The sequence below is a fragment of the Plectropomus leopardus genome, chromosome 20 (assembly GCF_026936395.1).
Source record: "Plectropomus leopardus strain MGB_pleo_1.0 chromosome 20, ASM2693639v1, whole genome shotgun sequence".
Lineage (NCBI taxonomy): Eukaryota > Metazoa > Chordata > Actinopteri > Perciformes > Serranidae > Plectropomus > Plectropomus leopardus.
Window position 1 is genome coordinate 7,380,750 of NC_142195.1, and position 22,484 is coordinate 7,403,233.

Sequence of the window (22,484 nt, forward strand, 5' to 3'; positions counted from 1 at the left end):
AGAATCACCATTTCTTTCCTTTAATTAGTCACTTTCTTTTCTTTGCTCAGTAACTTTCCCATTAACTCTAATACCACCGTAACAAAGCACATGTGGGTCAAAACAAACCACGCCTTTGCTGATGTGTTGACGTGGCATTAAATGGCGTGGATAACTCTAAAACCCACATATGCATGATATCTGATCTTGTTCCAGTTTTATTCATAATACTTTATGCTTCTAATGTTGGAATCTATGGAATCCAGTCACGGCCCACGTAAGGGTCGCTACTTCTCATTCAGCCACAGAGACTCCATTGTCATATGAACAATAGGCATAATTTGTTAAATGGCCATGTGAAATTTAAGTGGCCCTCAGAGTGAGGCTAAGGAGGGGTGACGGGGTGACGGGGTGTTGGCTGGGATACAGGCAATACTGAGGCTGGCAATTAATGGTACTGCATAACTTCTCTATTCATCAACCACTGACCTTTTGATATGTGCAAATGTGCTAAATTCAAAAGTCTGTGTAAAGGAAATTTACAGATTTCTTTTAAAACACCTTCTAAATGTTGGAAATTAATTGCTGAAAGCATTCTCATTTCTATATTAGGGGTTGACAGATTATCGACCTGAGAGTTTATTAGGGGTGATATTTGGCATTTTGCTGATTATCTGTTTGGGTATTTTATATTAATGATTTCCGATAAAATTAATTAATTAAAAAGTGTAAGAAAGTGTCAGTATGGGATGAACTTTTACTTTGTAAAACCTCAGTGAGCTATCTTTATTAATTCATTTTTTATTTGAATTATCACTTGACTTTAAATATATATTTTTTAAAAAGTTGCTGTTAAAGAATTTGCTAAAGGCATTTAAACAAACTTTAGCATTGGAGTTGGTTATATTCCAAATTCTGAATACTGACAGAAAGATTTTCAGTTTTATTGTAAAATGCATATCGGTTCCAAATATTGGTTATCAGTCTCATTAACTACTAATAATCTGTATCGGTATGGGCCCTGAAAAACCAATGTCCGTCAGCCCCTTTTCTATAGATTACCGAATTTTAGAGTTAGACCATTAAACTGTTTCATACCATTTTACTGTCTTTAGTTGTTTTGGGCAGGCCTAAACTGGTGGCTCCATGGTGCACCGAAGCCCTACCTACATAACTCCTCCCCATTACACTGTAGCATTTTAAAAACTACCAGCATTACTAGCATCATTGACTCGTTCTCCAGGCAGTTTTTTCACTAACTAGCTCTGCCTTTGTCATTCAAGTGCAGCTTTCCCAGTTGCTTGAATTTGCAGACGAGCTCGGTCACCTTATACAAGTTTCCAAGGGAGCATGAGTTCAAAAAGAGGTGGGTTGATTTCGTCACTAGCCACATAGATGGGAAGCTGGGAATCACAACCAACACCCGCTTCTGCAGTGACCGCTTCACTTTGGCTGGAGACAGCTGGGGTTCATAGACAAAGCGCTGCTCATGGACAGTGCCAGACACTGTACATGTACAAAGTGTCTGGGAAACACACACCGGCTTCCATAATGTGCTGCAAATATTACTATGCATGATCGCACAAATGAGCGAACACATAAAGCGTGGATCTTATAAAGGTGGTCCTCTTGAAACAAAGGAGCACATGTTGCCATACATGTTCCATACAATGAAAATGTCTCATGAAATTAAATCAGGATATATGAGGCTGGGGTACTGGATATGGATGGGGTGTTTTCCATAAAACACAATGTTGTCTCATAGGGACTGTTTCTCGAGTGGAAAGTAGTTACAATGGAAACTGTAGAAAGTGGCTCTGTGGGTGTCGATTGTTCAGAATAACAATAGCACCATTTCTGGACAGAGATGTTGTCTTTGAATTTTTTTTTTTTTTTTTTTTTTTAAATTAATGCTGTTTCACAAACTAAATTCCACTCACCTTCAGCGTATTGATGAAATTTCAGGGACATCTTATGTTGAATCTAATTATAAAAATAGCCACTAAGGTAAAACAAGAGCTTTTCAGTTACTATTTCTTTTGTTAGTTTGTTTGTTTTGTTTTGTTTTGAATTTGGGTAAAGTAACCCTTTGAATTTCAGGGACAATAAATTCCTCCATAACATACTATCAACTCCCAACAACCCAAAATCAAAACGCCTACACCCAAATACACTATCAATGGCAGATGGTTTTCTTTTATCTGTTGATTTAATGCCTCACAAAACCCTGAATTCTTTGTCCATACCTAAAAAATGATGTATTTATACTGAGGTAATGGCACAGTAACTTATAGGCTATAGGCCAAATCCATACTTCAACATTTTCATTTTAAAATTTTATTTTAATACATTTTTATATAAAATCTATTATATTTTTATATAAAAACAATGTCTGTACACACAGACATTTTAGATTCATTTCAGAAATAATCTTTGTCCAAATGAACACACTTGAAAATGCATATCACATGACCATTCACACAATGAGAATGATGTTGCTGATCTAAACAGGAAGCAGACTGACTGCTCTGTGGTTGGTTGCTTAGTTACAGAAAATACGACAGAGACAATGCAAAATAAGACCAGAGATTTCTTGTACCAGCGAATTGGTGGGACTGTTGCTTAAAGTAACACAGGAGTATATGCAGTGGTGTAGAGGATTGTATATGCAGGTATATATGTTATACCCAGTTCTTTTTCTGGCTGCTGATAGTATACCCACCTACCACCCCAGAGGCTACTGGAATATATGGGAGAATACACCGTCTTTCTTCTTGTTAAGCTACCCATCTACCTAGTAGTACACCCCCCTATAGTATAAGGTCGGTTGATCGCTAGTGGGAGCTTTATCCATCACAGGAACCAGTCATGGGGAGGGAAATGAGCACCTGCACAAGACGGATAAAATCCAAAATGTATGTAGACCTTGCTTTAATGTTTTGGCTTTACATGTCATGACAAATCCCGGAGTTCAACCTAAAGAGCGTTCTCAAAGATCTCTGTTTTAGGGGCTCTGAAATGGCTGAGTAGTGCGAACGCTGGCTTAAACATTGCAATAGTTATGAGAATTAAAACAAAAATGTATTGGTGAGGATGTAGCATTAGTATAGTGAATTGTGTTCTCATTACCAGGCCCACTCTCTAGCGAAAACAATATTTAGACTTTTGCTGAAAATAAAAATGTCTCATGAGCTATGATGGTGCCGGACTGATCCTGAACACAGCTGCTTTGTTCACAGTGATTTCACTGTATAAACCTGAAATCTGTGTGCAACAGAATACCAACTGCTGTGCAGGAAAAAAATGCAGGTTAATAAGTCTACAATAAGATCACAATGCTACATAAGAAGATTAAAATAATTAATGAAGTACCGCTGCTGTGCCACGTGCATAAGCTGTGCACAGCCTCTCTCTTTACATTACATTATTTAGCTGACTCTATATTTGGACACACCCGTGTCGATTCCCGCTGCTGTGTGACGGCCACAGCTGGGTAATAAAATCAAAGAAAAGGAGCCTGCATTCTACATTTGTTTGGTCAGTTTAAGACATGTCCAAAAACAGATGTTTCAAGCTGAGTTTGCAACACTGTGATACTGAGGGAGACGGAGCTGAGCGCTGACATGGTGCGATTTAGATGTCAGGAGGTGGAGCTCAGCTCCAGTGTGCTTTGGCCCAGTTTAACCCCTGATTGTACCCTAGAGCCTTACATACAGTAAATTAATCTTTTGATCTGCGTTCAATACAAATTCACAGCAGGGAGTTCCTGGGCTGTCCTGCACAACCAACATGAGACTAGCGGTACTGGATAGAAAATAGAAAAGTGAAGATACTAATTAAAAGTGTGCTGCATTCAGTTTTATGTAATTTTTTTCGTTAATTTTTATCTTACATTTTGTTACTGCTAAATTTTTAGCATGCTAACACACTAAACTAAGCTGGTGAACGTGAAACATTATGCCTGCTTAATATTAGCACACAAGCATTGTCAGTGAGAGCATATTAGCATATAGAAATCAGTGTTTCTCTCAGAATTAAATTGTGTTCTTACTTCTTTTAAATGTGCATGTCCCTTCGTGTCATTCTGTGTCCCCTCTCTAAATTCAGATGTATTTTGCAGGTCCATGAAGGCAGCGCAGGCAGGGCTTTCTCTTTTTTACTCAGCAGCAGTTTGTGACTTGTGGGGTGGGTAACTGATATGCCGATCTGTTCAGAGCTGATCAGATTGACGGATGAGAGAAGCAGCTGCTGCGAGTGAACGCAAACTTGAACGGCTGTTTCACTTTCAATGCGCCTGATGTTCTACTGCTCCATCTGGGCCCAGATTACGCTCTGCATTCCGAGAGTGTGACGCACTGAATAACCAAACAGTAAATATATTTCAACAGTGCTCCTAATAAACTGTCTGGCTCCAAAAATAGAAAATCTCTGTGTGGCAGCAAGTGTTTTAATCGTGACGGGCCGCCTCAAATAAATCAATGTGTGGGAAACCCTGTGAATGTTTATCTAATGAAAAGCATTATCCAGCATTAAGAAATGTGAACCCCAATCTGTCAGTATGCACATTATTCCTGCTTAATATTTTGATGGCGCCATCAGTGAGACCATGTTAGCATGCATTTAACTCTAAGCACAAATTAATTCTTAATTCTTGTTACTGTCCAAACAGATGGCACATTCACTCCAATTGGTCATACTTGTTATAGTAAATTCCTTCCTTTGATCGATTAACTAATGTAAAATGCATTTGAAGAATTCTTGAAGTGCCTTCACAATAAAAGCATTCCAAAAACATTTACTTTCACTTGGATATTACAACACATCCATTGTTTTGGTCCTAACTGATATAGTGCATAAAGACAATCTAAATCAGTGAATGCACAATGTTCATATACCAAAGAAGACCTGCCAGAACAGTGGATTATATTCACTGCATTTACTCTGAAGCCAAAGCAGGAAGTGTTGACTCTTGGCTACCACGACTTAATTAATTCCTTGCACCATAAAAGTTGCTCTCAGTCTATTTTTAGGTGCTTGCTTTGTATCAGTCTGAAATACGAGTTCAGAAAACAGCATGTCTCCTTTCTATCCGTCAGATACAGTGGTAGTAACAGCAAGCTTCTAAGTGGAACAAGTGAACTAAAGAAAAAAAGAGGTGCTTTTTTTCAGGTTGGAGAAACCTTAAAGCTTAAACAGTTGACTGAAGTGACCTACACCTTTTTAATTTCTTGTTATGCCAACAAGCCTTCTGATTTCAGCATGGCACACCATAGGGAACTCAGCCACTGGCAATCTGCAAACACACTCTCCACACACAGACAAACTCAAACATGAAGCAAAGACAAACAAAGCAGCCATTTAAAGTGAATTCTGTTTGCTAGTCAGCGTGGCCTGTGGTCATCCCTCTGATCAACAACACCACATCTAGCGTGGGAATCCACATCCAAGCTATAAACAGCAATCTCACTGTCTCTCTCTGCGACACACATGCACAGACACATTGTGGGTGTGTTTATGTGTATGTCTGTGGCCTTCCGCAGATGAAACGGTAGTTGTCAGTGAGAGCAGAGGGAGGAAACAGACAGATTTGGAGTTCTGTGTTTTCATTCAGGGACTTATCTTTTTCTCAAAGTGGTACAGCCCCAATGACAAAAGGTACTTTTGTCTGTCTGTGTGCGTGTGCATACATGCAGTGTTGCTGTATGTGTGTAGCTATTCAGAGAGATCGAGGGCAGCACACAGGAGGAGAACAACTATCTGGGACAGTGCGGTCTCCCCCAGTTGGTTCTACAAAAACACTGACTAGCAACTCAACGGGAGCTCAATTTCACACTTAAATCATCATTATAACTTCAACTAATCCCCTTTAAACTAGACTTTATATCTGTTAACTTACACACTTAAACATAAATTGCTCACTGATTTGTAATAAAAATAGTGCAAAATAGTGCAATTTTGTTGAGTATGTGTGTGTGTGTGAGAAGGGTGTAAGTAGAGAGGTATGTGACAGGAAGTGAGGTACATTGGGAGGGAAAGGGGAACCTCAGGGAGTGGAGTTCATTTCCCCCTCTTTCCTGTTTTCTGTTTTGTCCCAGCACGTTAGGCCACCTTACATCATCAGCATGATTCCTCTCACTCCCACAATGTGTCTGTGTGTGTGTGTGTGTGTGCGATATATGGAGATAACACTAAGATAAACTGAGACAGAGAACTGATAAATAGAGTTTTTATATTTTCCTTTCTAAGAACAAAAATCCATCATGCAAGGTGTGTTCAAAAAGTGTCATGAATGTAACTTAACCCTCTAAAACCTGGATTGACATCACCGTTTTTAGTGCTGTTCTCAGACGCCGTTCACAAGTATTTCAATCTTGGAAACCCCGAGGAAATTGGGTTTGTTTGATTTTAAAAACATGCGGGAAAAGGTAAAGAGCAAATTGGCGAGAAATGTCATGTAAATTGCAAGAAATCAGTAGGTTTAGGAATGTAGTGCAAGGGAAAATGGCCTGAAAACTATATTTAGTATTATCAAAACTATATAGTGAAAGTTTTGTTACAAAATGATTATTATTTTTAAGCACTTTTTAAAAGTTATTTCCTTATGTTTTTTGTTTGTTTTCCTAACTTCATTTTCTTTTCTTTTGTGCTAATGTTCAGCTTCCTATTTTGTTTGCAATTTTTTGAATCATTTCTTCCCATGTTGTTGTCAATTTTGTCAGATTTCAAAGGGTTTAACAATGCTGTCGCTATCAGAATCCCCTCTCTTGTTTCAAGGGGGGCATTTGTAAACCTAATCTGACACTCTACACTCAAACAAGACAGCTGCTGTTCTAAGAAATGGAGCGTTGTATTTCTGCATGAATTAACAAATTAAGTTATTGACACATTCACTTCATTTGGTGCTCTGCTGCTCTGACTCCCAAGTGCCCAGAGCCACTCTGAAAGCGTGTTGCTCTGATAAAACCGAACAGTACATTCCAGCAGTGCTCCAAATTTACGAATGGTCCAGTTAGTGCCAAAATGGGCTCCGGCAATCAGAGCGAGTATTTCCGGAGTCGTGTTAAGTTCTGCTAGTAAAAACTAAAAATGTCCTCATTTTGCGGTTTCACAATAAAAGCTTTTACACAACAAAAGAACAGGGAACTTTTATTGTGGAAAAAAAAACTTTGTTAGCAGCTTTTCGTCAATAAAAACAAGTCTACTAATACTGCAGGGAGGAAGAGTCCAAGCAGAAACAGCCATAGCGAGATGTTAGTTGAGGAGCAACAGCAGTGTTTCCTGCTATAGTCTAATCTGTCCTGCCGTAGTCTCAACGGAGCTGGACTGTTAATTAAGAGCTGTATTAAAACACAGTTGGGTTATTTATAAACTAAAAAACGGTTCATTTTGCTGGGCCTAAAACTGTTCATTTACAAAAATCTGCAAAAACCTCCTCTCTTCTATCGATCAGATCAGCTGTGGTCGTATCAACAGATCAATTATCCACATTACGAGTGACATTCAACTGCGAAGGAGATGAAAAGAACTCCACCTGTTGCGCTGCATTCACGGACCTGCAAAAACATGCGTATTAGAGTGATTAGCACCTAACCTGCTGTAAAGGAGATACAAACCCCTGCTGCGCCGGGCCGATGTGCCAAACCGATTCAAACCAAGCTAAGCCAGTCAATGACTGTGGACAAGGCCAGCATATCAGCTGGTCTCAGGCAACAGCTTTTTGTGGATTTGAATAACGATTATGAAACATCTTTCCCCTTTGCTGGTTACCATAGAAGCGATGAAAGCCTCGTGATTCATTGCCTATGAGAAAACATTTGTGTGTGGATTACATGCAGTTAACACAATGACTAAAGCGAGCTTAAATGTCGTTGAACAGGTGGTCCTTTTACACTTAGGTATGCATGTGAATATATTTGACGATAAAGGTCAGAGAATAAACCAACTTTCCCTCAAGCCTGTTTGTGAACTACTCATTGTAGTGAAACATTTTTTGTCTGCTTTAAAGAAGGTTTATCAACAACATAAAGTGGGTCCTCTTATAAAACTAGAATGTCTCTGAAGTAGAAAGATGCAAACAATTTTGAAATTGGTAAAACATGACCAGAAAACGAAACGAAAAACCTACGACTACCAGAGTGCACTGCGCCATACCAGACCAAAAAATATTTCCGCTGGTGGGTAACATTATGCGCATTTGTCTGTGAGACACAATGACAAGGTACCCACATTGTTTTGATACAATGCCGGTTGAAAATCTGCAAAGTATCCCTTCACTAATGTATGGCTTCACTGCTCTGTGAAAACAGCCTCAGATCCCTTCTGATGAACTCTCACTGCCCCACCAGCCTCAGATGAATATTTATACATTTGGGGTTGCCTTGTGGCAGCTCTCAAAGCTGAGCGACATGAGACAAGTTAGCGAGACTTTAATCTCAAGTTCAAGGAGTTTTTCATCTGTCATGCTTAATAAATGAGAGAACAGTCAAAGGTGCACTTAGGCAGCGACAGAACTTGCATCAAACAACTCTGTCATACCACGTTTTAAGGGGACTGTTTAAATATATTGTCCACGCTCAGCTTCTAAGTGTTCAACACGTTGAGTTGCCACTTTAAAAACTTGCATAATCTCAGTGTGTAAAGTAGAAGAACTAAAGCATGCAAACAGATTGTGCTCTTTTCTGCAGTCCAGTTTCATTTTGTTTTGACAGCCGGGGGCCTGATTCATCGATAGGCTTTTGCCTCCACAGATTTTATTGGTTATCCTTCTGTCTGGATCTCTTTGACGAAAGCCTCTTATCTCAACATCAATGTCAGGGCAGATCTGAAATCAGTAACAAGAAAAATATCAAAGAGCAAAAAGACCAACCGTAAAGATAACTCATCAGCTTGATTGCTTGCAATAGCTCACATGATACTGAAATTTTACCGTTAAAAAGAAACTGAGGTTTATTACAACTTGAGCCTTATTCTTCTTTGTTTTCATGAACATTGTTTTTTTTACAATAATAATAACTCTGTACCCATCAAATTAACTACTGAGATTCGGGTACAAGACAGCTTCTCCAGAAATAAGACGGACAAATTAAGAAACATGAACAGTCACACCATAAGACAAAGCTGAACATCCAAGTCAGTCAAACTTATTTGGGGGGAAAAAGGAAAATATTAAAATTATTACCCGGACTGCAAACCGGGCCTGGGTGTCGTTTTGGTCTTGGCACGCTGAACTGCCAAATACCTTAAATACACAACACTTGACAGCGACAGGGCTAGCTGATAGGATCACACGGCTATAGGTACTTAACGGTTATGAACAGGTTTAACAACAGTGACAAGGGGGGCGGGAAGTTGGGATGGTCCAAGATAAAGCCCCTGCTGCAAAAACAATCAAGTACAGGTATTGTCAGTAATATTTGGTACTGGGTTTTTTCGGTAAATACTTTGAAAGTTATTGCATACCAACACCCAGCTCTACTGCAAACATCCAGACAGTTTACAGACAGACTTCCTGATTCTACTTTGACCAACTGTATATAGTAAGCAAACAAGATTATCCTGTTAAATGACACATTGTTGTTGACATTTCAAGTGCACTCACTTTCTGTTTTAGCTCCACTACAGTTGTTCTAATCTACACCATGCTGTGAGTGATGTCATGCAAACACACTGACTTGCTGCTCCTGTGCTACTCTGCATTACATTACTCATACTAACACCTGGAACAAACCTTGTCCTGACAGCTAACTTCAAAAGCAGAAAAAGAGAGTTGCTGTATAATCGTCATACTTTGTAAATGTGCACTCTTAAACTGTTCAACGAGACAGTGAACAACTGCTGGACACCCACAGGCAGGAGACCTTTAGTATTTACTTTGTTATCTCTTGGCTCATTTAAAACTCAATGGGTGGTCCAGCTCCTTGTGAATCAACACAAAAAGGCTTTGTCAGACGAGACTGCACACACTAATAATGTCGCACGTATATACATACATAAAATATATGCATATTCACATCACAAATAAACCTCACATATGCAAATAAATGTGCATAATCTCACATAACATCAAGTCCTTGTAAAGCATTTGCATCTCAAAATTGTCCTTTCAATAATACTGCCATTGCAGTAGGTAGAGCTGTAAAGCCCACATGATGTGAAAGTGTGACTCACTGTCTTAGCTATTCCTTTACACATCACTTTATTCATATTTCACAGCATTGCACCATCATCAGTTTGGTGACACCATTTCACATTTGAAATGCACCTTCTTTCTTAAATTTCTGTGATTTTGTACAGCTAAGGTTTGATTTGTGAATATGCACTTTTCTTTTAGAGAGACAGTTCACCCCCAAATCAAAACTATATATTTTCCTTCCACCTGTATTGCTATTCATCAGTCTAGATTGTTTTGGTGTGAGTTGCAGAGTGTTGGGAGTATCAGGCAAAGAGATGCCTGCCCTCTCTCCAATATCATGGAACTACACGGCAATAAACTTGTTGTGCTCAAAGCCGCAAAACATTCATTTGAAAAACTCAGCAGCAATGTCACTTTCCAGAAATCATGACCCCTTTACTGAAGATAATCCACAGAGCTTGTTGTGAGCAGTTTCATTTAGGAACTATTTGCATTCTAGCGCACTACACCGCCAATGGTATCACCAGGTAAAAGGCTGTGTGCATCTACTCTTAGCTCACCTAGCACCACTAACATAGCTAATGTTACAGCTCAGCTGAGGAGGACATCATCAATGTTACACAACAAACCTCTTGTCCATGAGTAGATGGATGTTCCTTCTGCGCAGTGATATGGTTGGTGGGTGTAGTCTGTTCGAAAGAGTAACCGGGTCGTGATTTCTGGACTGAGACCAAATGTACTTTTTCTGCGCTTTAAGCCCCACAAGCGGAGTGCCATCTAAATCCATTATACTGGAGAGACAGCAGACATGTCTACGGTTGAAATATCCAGCACTCAGCAACTCACACCAAAACAATCCAGCCTGATAAATAGCACTACAGGTAAGAAAAATATGTAGTTTTGATTTGGTGGTGAACTGTCCCTTTAAGCTGACCACCAGGGAGACACTCAGTAGTGATTATGTCATCTGAGGAAAAATGTCAGACCTGTTGAATAGACAGAGGATAATGGAAAATGTCCTGGTACATTAATAAAAGCTGCCACAGCAATTGTACTGGGATATGAAACCATATTCTGGTTCACAGCTTGAAGTGGTGCATTAAAATAAGTCTCATTTGGATGAAGTATGTCAGACAAAGATTCTTTGATGCGCAACCTTATCATGAAATGTCAACGAAAAACATCGAAAAGCCTCTATAGCAGACAGACAGCTGTCCCTGTTTGTAGATACAGATTTTACAGAGTTTTCGATGCCACCATCAATGCGGTGGGAACATGGCAGCATCTACTGTAACTCCATCTGCATGCAGCATGTCGGCATAAAGCATCCATGCTGACACTGCAATCTGCCTATTGAATTTCTAAGCCTACATGAATACAACCAGACGCACAGTGAGCCCATACATCCGTTTAACTGGCAGCTTCAGTGGTGGGTGTGAATGTCAGAAAGCGCAGTCAGGATTAAAGCCGCTGCTGAGGGCCACATCAGCTGCAAGGGGCCACAGAATTCAATTATTAACATCTCCATATGGACTCCAGCTGGATTAATAATGAGAGTCAATATATCAACATATTATTATGTTATTATCTATAATAAGAACAGCCTTTGCTTGAAGCCTGCCTCCTTCACTTATGTAAACAGCTACAGAGCATACAAATGCACAGTCACGCAGCGTGCAGAGAGCTAATATGTGTGCGGTAATATTGTGTGTTTATGATAAAGAGAGATCTATGTGCATTGTCAAAATAAACATTTTGTTTTAGTGTTTCATATTTTAACTGCCTTTTGAGATCTGCCCATTTTATTGCTTTTAACTTTTACTTGCTCTTTTTCTTGTTGACCTTTTGTTCGCGTTTGGTTCTTGACCTTTAGTTTGACTTTTCCAGACCTTTCTCTGTTTGGCATGCCTGTTAATGTTTATTTTATTAGTCCTTGAGTTTATGCCTTTGCTTTGTCTGTTAAAGTGTTTTGTAAACATCTGTTTTTAAATGTGCTATATAAATAAAGTTGTTATTATTATTATTGTTATTAGCATTTATTAACTTAAAAAAGTTAGTGTCCAGGCTGCCTTTAATTTTTCAAGATGACTGAATTAGGTAAGACGAGTTAAATCATTTCAAAATTACCTGAACTTGTCCTCTCAATTTCAGCCAACTCACAAATTTGAGGTAGTTGCGACACTAACATTTATTAAGTTAAAACAAATAGTTTCTTTTCAGAGTGTGAAAGCTGACATTTTGGTTCAATTATAGCACTGGCACTAGAGCAAATGTGCACAGCAGAACAAAAAAAAAACATTAAAGAGTGTAATTAAATGAAATAAGGAATTTACGTATTATAATATGTTGTGATTCATTTTCTTCCCGGTAAGATTTCAGTTGGGTTTGTTGTGCATTTCTGTGAGCGTATGTTCCCTAGGTGGTGAGCAGTGGGAGTAATTGTCTGTTAAAGAGTGTTTTGGGGAAGCAAAACACCAAATTTATCTTCACTGAAAGCTGAGGTTTTTGTGGCCCCAAATTCAGATGTTAAGCACTTAATTGCTAACAAATACAAAAAGAATAATTTCCCACAGTCCCAATTAGTGGTCCGCGGGACAGAAAACAATGAAATGGTTAACTGATTCTGATATTAAGTAGCATTAAGTGCCAATGCACACATAAAGGCTACATCTGCAGCAACTTGTCCAAACATGCAATCGAAAAAGAAACAGATCATTAATCTCAAACATGATGACACACAGACTGAGTCTGTGCAGAGTGTGCCCTGCAGAACACGTGAACGTAATTGCACGATATGCCAACAACCACCCTCAATCCCCTTCTAGTCCCCTGAACCAGAGATCCATGTACACAGTGAATCTACGCCCCGTTCACTGCTGTGAAACATAGATCAGAAACCCCTCTGTTGTCTGTGATTTATGGCTCTAACTAATTACATAGCTGTTCTTCAGAGAGAGAGAGAGAGAGCTGGGGTGAAAGGGGTAAAGGAAAGCTGGAGAGAGAGAGTGGTGGAAATGAGGGCAGGTCCTGTGCTACTGAAAGCCTGGAAGCCACAGTAAGGTGTTTGTGAGGAGGAGACACTATGGAAAGTATGTGAACCAAAAGACTTTGATATTATAATATAGAGAGCCATGTCACAGTATGCTCTTGAACTAAAGCCACCTACACTCAGAAATGTGTTTTTCTTCTTTGCGTATCCCCTAAAATGTCTGACCTTGACTAGCCTGACTCGGATCTATGTCAGTTTTTACACTGCTGAGGTGTTGCCAAATTCCTCTACTGAAGGGGGCGATGTCTATGCCCTTCCCTAAAACAACTGACATTTAAATGTACCACAGGCAAGCTGGACTAATCGATGTATTAAGAAAGTCGGGATACAGCCATGGAGGCGGAGCGCTGTTCATTCCTATGAGAGCTGCTCATTGGCGCCTTAAGCAAAAAAAGCTCATTTTTCTGGGTAAAGAATACTCAGATCTAGGGGCACATGAGGCATACGCACTAGAGACTTACGGCAGCTGAGAGCAGCCGAGTGTGCCTGAGAAGGTAACTTCCGGCAGACTTTTTGCAGAGACTTTTCTAAATGTTATTGAATTGGATGGCTTAAATCTAGATAGTAAAATGAGTCCTTTCATTGGGGTTTTGACAGTCACAAAAATTATCCACTTATTTACAGACGTCTATTATCCGATGTAAGTGAACAGGAAAAATTATTTTGGGCCCGTTGGCATCACATAACAGACCTGGAAGGTGTTATTCAACTTCTGGCCACTATGTAAAAATTTGCATTAGAGCTTGGTGCACTTCAAGGGGGCTTGGCTGGATTGGGTACGTCGACCACAAATGCCAACCTCTGTCTAATACAGGAAACACATGTCGACAGGGGAGGAAACTTTGATACAGCACCAACAAGGATATACCTAAAACCTTCAGTGCAGAGTGGACTTGTTAGTGCAGAGATCAGAGTTAGTATTAGCATAGTAAAAGATTTGACAGTAAACACAGTAGAGTGGGAGGTTCTTGGATGAAAGCCTAAATAAAGGGAACATGCTGTAACATTGCAGCAGAATATATTGTGTACTTCATAACCAATAACACTGTGCCAACAACTGCCGGTTACAAACTAACAAACTAATAGCATAAACAAATAAAAGAGGCCAACTCCACTCAGGATTCAGATATGTCTGCTAGTTGTCCATTTCGGTACACAACAGACTTCTCATCTGACTGAGGCTCAAACAGGTATGGTTGAATCTCTCTGATGTTTCCTCTTCTGCTAACACTGGCCATCTCCATGCACACTGCTCTATCAACACTGGCAGACCGCCTCTCTCCACACTTTGGAGAGTGGAAAGTCAAAATAAAACCTCTGCAAGCAGTGGAGGTTGAGCTAAGCAGAGGCAAGCTCCAGAATTTCTCAAAAAAGGTTTTTGTTTCTTTGTTTTTTACTTTCTATGTGGGCAAACCATGTTAAACAAAATAAATGTAGTTAGCATTTTTACATCCTTTGAAATCTGTCTTAAGTTGGACTTATGTATATCACTGCTAAGTGGACTAGTTGGTTTGAAAAGCAGAAAAGTTCTGTGCTTTTATCTTGACAAACGTTAGTAATGATTACACACATTACATACATTGTATACCTAATAATAGTGAAGGGTAAACTTCCAATCAAATCACAGTCTCTATAATCACTTTGCCCATCAGAGAAAACGCAGCTTGAGTGTGATCTCTGATTTCACAATAACCAAAAAACATCTTAACAAGTATGCTCATGACGAGATGTTAATCTTGAATCCTTCTTAATTGTTCTTGTTTTTTATAAGAAGAGTTTCACAACAGCTCTCTCTGTCTGGCAGTTTTTCAAAGGTCACTCTGCAATATAAACATAACAGCCTACATAAACACTGTAGGTAACAAGGACGTGACTGTCAATTTTAAACATACATGTAAAAGAAAATTTATAAAGGACAAAAAAAAGTCAAAAGTTCCTGATGACAAAGCCCTAGTTACCCCATTTATTTAATAGCACAGAAGAGGTGTATTTGACTGGAATACACACCAGAGATATCAAAGGGTTGAGAGGCAGAGACAGCAAAGATATGTGAGTAATACTGGGATGCCATTATCTCTTTAGCTTGTCTGGCAGCAGTTTATCACAGCAGTCAATCACCGAGTAATCACTATCTGTAAGGAACTCCTTCCACTTTCACTGCCTAAGAACACTTGGTCAGCTTCCGCTGCCCGAGCCGCCGGAGATAAAGACGTACCAGAGAGTGAGTGAGCAGACTCAATGACAGGTTGTATTAGGTCGGCAATTTTACTTGAAATAAAGGGTGATCAATAAAATGCATCCATAACACTCCCGCTGTAGTCTGAAATACAATATAGCCATTCTAGTGAGGTGCTTTTTAAAAAGTGCCAAAACAATTAGCTTATTAGTTGACTGATTTTGATTTAATTTTCTGATTTAGCACTTGTTTAAGTAGTTGATACATTTTCTCTAAGCTGCTGTGACATTTTGCAATGGAATGTAGCGCTAAAGTCTATTAATGTGATGGCTAAAGCCAGCTAGACAACAAAGGCATGTGCACGACATCAAGGAAAAGGCTAGACAACAGCTAATTAATACGCACGTGACACCAACTGGTCAAGGGTGTGAATTACTTAGAGTTAGGGTAGATCGCCCTCAGATTTTAGTGTATCTCACTGATGGACGGGCTTCAGATTTTTCCTTAACTATAAAATTAAATCAGTCAATGACAAAAAAATATTTAGTTAACGCAGTCTCTGTAATCTTGCCAATACACAGCCCTAGTTCTTATGAATTTTCACACATTTTATAAACTACAAGTTTAAGAGATTAGTTTAAAAAAAACAACAACAGATTAACTTAACAAAAAAAAGAAACACACAGTTGACTGAGGGGTCTGGGACTGGTCATTCATATTTCCGACTTTCAATGGTAAGCCCTAAGATTCTGTTTTTAAAATGTCAAAACATATCGCCTTGCTTACAGTATCGCAATATATTGAATCGGAACCCCTGTATCGTTACATGCTTTATACACAGTCCCGGTTGTGACAAACTGTGACTTACTTTTTTCAGACATTTGATTGACTAAAATTTTAGCACTTAATCACAGAAACCAACAGATTAATTTAATGAAAAATTATTTATTGTAGCTTGTAACAAATTCATGACAATACACAAACAGCCAAATTATCCAGATGTACAACAGCTGTAATCTGCAATTACAGCGGGGTGTTTAAGTCCAGATCACTGCTCACCTCTAACCTCTCTATCTTTTTTTATGATCCACACTGATCCCTGTCTGGTGCTCTGGCTGCACTCATCTTCCCCTCCACTGACTCTGCCACCTTAAGAATGTCATTCCAGTCAGTCCATAATTCCCGCTCAGTGTTCCCAGTAATCCCTCTTCTCCGGCTGCTCTGAGCCGACTTCCTTCCCCACAGCTGCTGGACGGCTCGGCTGGCTCTAATAATAGGACAACAATGCCCGCCCCACGCCCGACACACTGCACTACTACTGAAAAGAAAAAAAAACTCTGAAAACTTTTTTGTATGGGATCTGAAATATTTTTTTTTTACGTGTTCTAACATATTTTGACCATATGAGATAAATATTTTAAACAAAAAGGTCAGGAAACATTACATTAACATCAATGTTTAAAGTCAATACAATTACTCTTTCAAAAGAGCAACATTAGGCGAACTTGTTGACGTTTTGTACCTCTGTGTGCGGATAATAGTCTGCAGCATGTAAACACATGTTGGTGGAGGAATGATGATGAGGCTGCACACTCAAGTGAGCTGCTATCTAAAACACTGTAATCATGCAGGAGCTGATAAATGAAGGCTACACTCTGCTAAAGTACTTAAACACTACCTTGTGCCTTTGCCACTGTGTGCTAGAATAGGACTTCTCCTCAAACACATTCAACACACAAAAAGGTTATGAATAAATGTCACATTTAAGTTCCAAGGTCCTCTCAGCAAAGCCAAAAACACCAAAGAAAAGGGAAGCATTGATCAGAAACTGAGAGTTGGACTACCCACTTGTAGAATCAACGCTCTGGATCACATGTTACAGCTCTTTGCGTCTGAGCCGGACATTTTCTCCCTCATTCGTATCATCCATAAAAGATTATTTCTACCCTTCTTCTATCTCTGACAGATCAGTTTGATTGTGTAGCTTTCCCTGGCACGTGAAAAGCGTCCCTCCACACCTCCTCCTCTCTTCCAACCCCCCTCCGCCATTCCACCAAGAGAGCAATCCCAGAGAAAAGCTCACAAAATTGGCAACTCAGACCCCCTTTTTTCTCTGAAAGTTATTGGCCAGAAAAAAGGAGCAAAGAAAAAGAAGCTAGTGCTCACCTCAGACAAGATCCCACTGCGACAGGGAGAGCAGAAGGAATATCATCCTCAATCCGCACAGAAAAAGCAACAAGTAGTAACTCCACAGATTCCTCCTCCTCCCCTCTCTTGCACTCCTGCTTCCTTGCTCTGTTTCTCCTTCTGCTTTGCACTCATTCAAGCTGCAGTAGCTGCAGTGGACTGGGCAAGTATGCGCGTGGTGTGTGTGTGTGTGTGAGTGAGGGTGTGAGTGTGTGTGATCCTGGACTCCTGCAGGGGTATTGACTCTTAGCAAGGTTCAGGTCCTCCCCCCTTCTTGGGATCACTCAGGAGAGAGAGGAGAAAAAAAGAAGCCCACCCTCACACACAAACAGAGGGCAGGAGATATCTGTCTTTGTCTTTTGTTGCTTTCTCTCACTTCCTTGCTCTGCGTCTTCAAATGTCTGTCTCTCTGCTCTACAGTATGAGAAAGCCAATGGGACAGAGAGATTGTGTTTGTGTGTGTGTGCGTGTGTGTGTGTGCATAGGGAATGCCGTCGTGCTTCAGCGCTCGGGGCCGGGAAAAGGAGGAGGAGGAGGAGAAGGAGGCGGAGTTTAGACCTCAGAGAGCCGAATTCCTACCTTGCGTCCAACCAATGGGAGGCCTTGTTGCGGTTGACCAGAAACCGCGGGGCCAGGCCGGGCCTCACTACCACTCTCCAGCTTTAAAGCATTAGCTGGAGTTTGCTGTGCACTTAGGCTACACTCTGCAGCAGTGGTGTGAATGATCATCACTGCTTTTATCTTGGGAATTCAGCATTTTGCTCTGCTTAAGAAATATTTCAATATTAAACACAAAATAAAAACCCACTTATTCTCAGTTCAATACACAGGAAAGCCAAGGAAATTTGATCTATAGAGCATATTTCAAGCACATGAAAAGTGTTTCGGATGACTGTAAATGACAGAAAGTAACCGATGTCTTCCCGACTCAAGTTACCACACAAAACAATGCCAAAACTACAAACAGGTAAGTTCCTGTAGAGATGTTTCCTCGTCTCTTCCCACGTCCCTCCCTGTTCCCTTTCCAAAGAACAGTGCTCTCATGTTTCAGCTGCTGTCCTTAGCCAGACATTTGTCAAGTGAGGCATTTGTCCACAGAATTGACAGATCTCCTCCTCCTCCTGCTATTCACAACAGTTTACTGCTGGCTACCTCAACTTTTCACCAAGTAAAGCCTAACCTAAAAACTGTGCCATATTCTATTCTTATACAGTCTACTGTTATTCATCACCACAATGTCTTTACTGAAAAACACTGCAAATTATCACTGAAGATGATTTTAGAGCAAGAGTCTACAGCCGCACCAGCCACTCTGTAAGACTGCACCTAACACAGTATGTACGTAAAGGTTGACGACTCTATGTCCTCCCATTGTACAAACATGTTGCCAAAACTTCATAGATATGGGTGTTGGCCTCTCTATTTGGAGCCAGAGTCTGTGCAGTCAACACATTCTCATTCAAACTCAAATATTGCTGTCTGGTCAGTGACAGTTCACGTCTATATACGATGCACTGGGTATCCTCTGGCGTCTGTTAACGTTCCAGGATGGCATGACAATTTAGTTACGTGCATTGTGTCTTTTCAGAAAACACTTCTGCTTTTTCAGTGGAAATGTACAGTTTCCCCTCGTATTTAAATGTATTTCCTTGTGCAACAAAACGGGTTAGGTTTAGGCAACAAAAGCATGTGGTTAGGTTCAGAAAAAAACATCATGGTTCAGATCAACATTCACACGGTAAGCTAACAGTGGGCTCCTGGGAGCGTCACGACTGGCAGCGTTTCAAACTGATGCCATCCGCTGCAGCATCATACAGCCACAACCTACTGGCAGCATATCATACTGCCCAAACACTGTCCACTGGTTTATCATACTGCTGGTAAGGTGGTATTAAGTGGTGGTATTAGTGTGGTTAGGGACAAGTGACAGACCAGCACAGTAGCGATCAGGAAGTTGAGCTGTGGTATTGACTTCCTGCCCCCTCACTAAATGAAAAGTGAAAAGATCAACAATGACATTACATTTCATCTTGAGATGAACATCAATATGTTATGCCCACACAATGTTAATCAAGCTATTTCACTAAAGACCACAAATGTCAACCCATAGTGTCGCAAGGGGAAAAAGTCAGAGAATAACCAGAGTCAGTAAGATTCATCATTTTGGAACCATGAATGTTTAATCCAAATTTCAGAGCAACCCATCCAACAGTTGTTGAGACATTACAGTCTGAACCAAAGAGGATGACCAACCAACGGATAGATCAACATTGCCTTCAAGAGTCATGCTGCTACTGTGGCAGCACATGTAGAAAAAAATCAAAAATATTGTGCTCTATAGGCAACATTTATGTGACCAGAATGCACAGGACACAAAGACAAAATCTGCAAAAGGAAACTACTTTCAAACTTTGATTGTGATTCTACTGTTTTAATCACTATAAGAGCTTAAGAACTCTTGGTGTACTTATATTTACTAAGCCTTTAATCAATCAACCAGTCCTTTAATGAGCAATTTTGTGTTTAAGGTTAACAGATTTACACTGACTGATCTGATATTCTAATGACAAGATGTTTCGTTTATTCAACTTCTTTAAATCCATAATTAAGCTAATTATAATTATAGCAAAAGAGCATGAAGAAAGTCAACAGGTTAGAATAAACTGATGACAGAAAGCACCATGTTTCCTCCACTCCACATGAAATGAGGCTTGGCTTCCAAAAGCAAAATGGAAACAGTCCTGTCTCCACACATATCCAGTTAACGTGAAATGATACAAATTGTTCTGGTGCGGAGGCAGTCTGTGACATCGCAGAATATGGGATAAATATGTTGATTTATTACTTTCATATGTTCCTGGCCTCTGAGGCATTCAGCACAACTATAAAAGTCTGCAGTTAAACATCGTGCTGAGAATTTGCCATTGTTTGTTGTGCACCAAAACTTGGTGATGAGAGTTGTTTGACACACTTTGGCATGTGTTGTTACTGCCTTTTTTTTAAGACAGGCTTGATCACTTCCAAATTTCCAAAACAATTTAAGACAATTAGCGGGGCTCTTTTTTTCCAGCGTGTTTTGTTAAGCACAGAAATATGTAAGACAATTGTCAACGGGTGTGTCAATTTGCATTAAGCTTGTGTGCAAGGACGTATTTAGAGCACAATGACCCCCCAAAGTTGCATATCAATCTTGATTTCCATCTCCATCTTAACTGCTGTTAGCAGTCTTCACCTTATTGTGCCAAATTTAATTATGAAGATCCCCAAATTAAAGCTGGGGAACAAAAAATCCATCAAGCTCTTTGTGGCATTTTTTAAGTGTTTGTTTTCATTGTTCCCTTTTTTTTTGCTTTTTTACTCAGAATCAAATAATTTTGGCCAAGTCAAGAACTCCAGTGTGTGATTTTAGATATCATTGTGGAGGCCTGACGGGCATGAGGTGTAACACAACAGTTTTGGCCTCTAGTGGGACAATGATGAACAATAATAATAGCATAAAATGGAATAAAAATAATTCAGGCCCTGTTACATGGTGGCCAATCTCATCTTCTGCTTGTAGGGTAAAGAGCTTCTGAACTTCATTGCCTCCCTGTTTAGCAGATATTTTATCTTACTGTTCTTCTTCTTTGAGTTCTTTAACTGCCGCAAGGCGGCACCACTGCACTACATTCCCATCTTGATCAGGCCGTATAAAAGGGGTTGTTGCTCACAACAATAGAATGGTAGTTCAGTGTAGTCCAGACAAACAGAGTAGGCATAATTAGCTGTACACCTACAGACAGCTCAAGGGGAGGACTACTATGCACTTATCTGCATTTCAGTTAACCAGCTGAGCTCAGTGTTTAATATCTGCCTTCAAACCGTACAGCAGTATCATGTGCTTCTATTTCATTGTCGTTATCAACAGCTTTATTCCTGCTGGAGATGTTCAGATACCATTTTTTCCTTCCCGACACCAATTCTGATACCTGAACTTGCGTATTGGCCAATCAAAAAAAAGAAAAAAACATAAAAGTAAAAATAGCTGTGTAATCCTGCCAGTATGGATGTGAAATGACGCGTATCATAATAGCATGGTTCAGGTCAAACCCTGAACTGGTTGGACTTAAAATGTTACCAAATTGCAGACATTTTACGAACAGCTAATGTTGCTCAATTAACCAGAAATCAGTTCTTGTTCACTGCTCTAAAACAATAGTTGGCAGTGGCTGCACAGAGCAACGTGCTGTTTTAGAGCGGCAAAGAAGAATTGATATGCAAGAAAACTGCAACTTTATACGGGTGAAAAATGCCTCAGAGATTATTAATAAATGATGTAGAACTGAGTCACTGCATACTTTATTGTACTTGCTGATACTCGATCCAGCATTTTAAGCACTATTGTGGGCATTACTGATACTGGTATTATTATCTCAACAGCTATGATTCCTGCTAATCCTTACGTCTTTTGATTATGATTTATCCTCACAGTTACATTACTAATTATTCACACTCTTTTTATGGAATCCTGGTGGTTTAAGAGCAGACTGAGGTGAAACCAGTGAGACTACAATGCTGGTTTCGGCCAAAGTTTGGCTAAAGTCTAATTCCGCCTTTAACAAACAATTGCCAGGAAAAACCCTTAAACCAGCAAGCAAAAAATAAAGACAGAAAGACGGAAACCGAAAGGCTAAAGTGACATAATGAGTGAGTGCTTTGGTATGTGCGCTATAGAGTTTCACTGGGACAAGAAAGTAAAGCAGTGAAGTCTACTCCTATAGACAACTCTGACACGCCTCTCCTTTTATCTTCCTCTGTGTTTGTATCCCTCTCTGCCTCACTAATCCCTCACCCTATGTCACTCTGTTTACTTCCCCGAGTCGATTTGTGCGTGTTTATATCCAAGAATGTGTGAAAAATTCACAACATGCATTGTGAAGACTATGTTTAACCTTGTGTTTGTTTATGTTAGGCAGAGTTTT

At 39.8% G+C, this 22,484-nt stretch overlaps 1 protein-coding gene across 9 annotated transcripts in view; it reads right to left on the reverse strand.

The window, feature by feature from the left end:
* The window catches only part of dab2ipb (DAB2 interacting protein b), a 220,884-nt gene that overhangs the window by 148,165 nt on the left and 50,235 nt on the right, over positions 1-22,484 (reverse strand). For 2 of the 9 annotated variants that reach the window (XM_088070745.1, XM_042508783.2), the window contains exon 1: positions 17,503-17,944. The exons of the other annotated variants lie outside the window; for them this stretch is intronic. The gene's annotated coding sequence lies outside the window, so the exon portion shown is untranslated. Of the gene's footprint in view, positions 1-17,502; positions 17,945-22,484 lie in introns of those variants that run through there. 9 annotated transcript variants of the gene reach the window in all.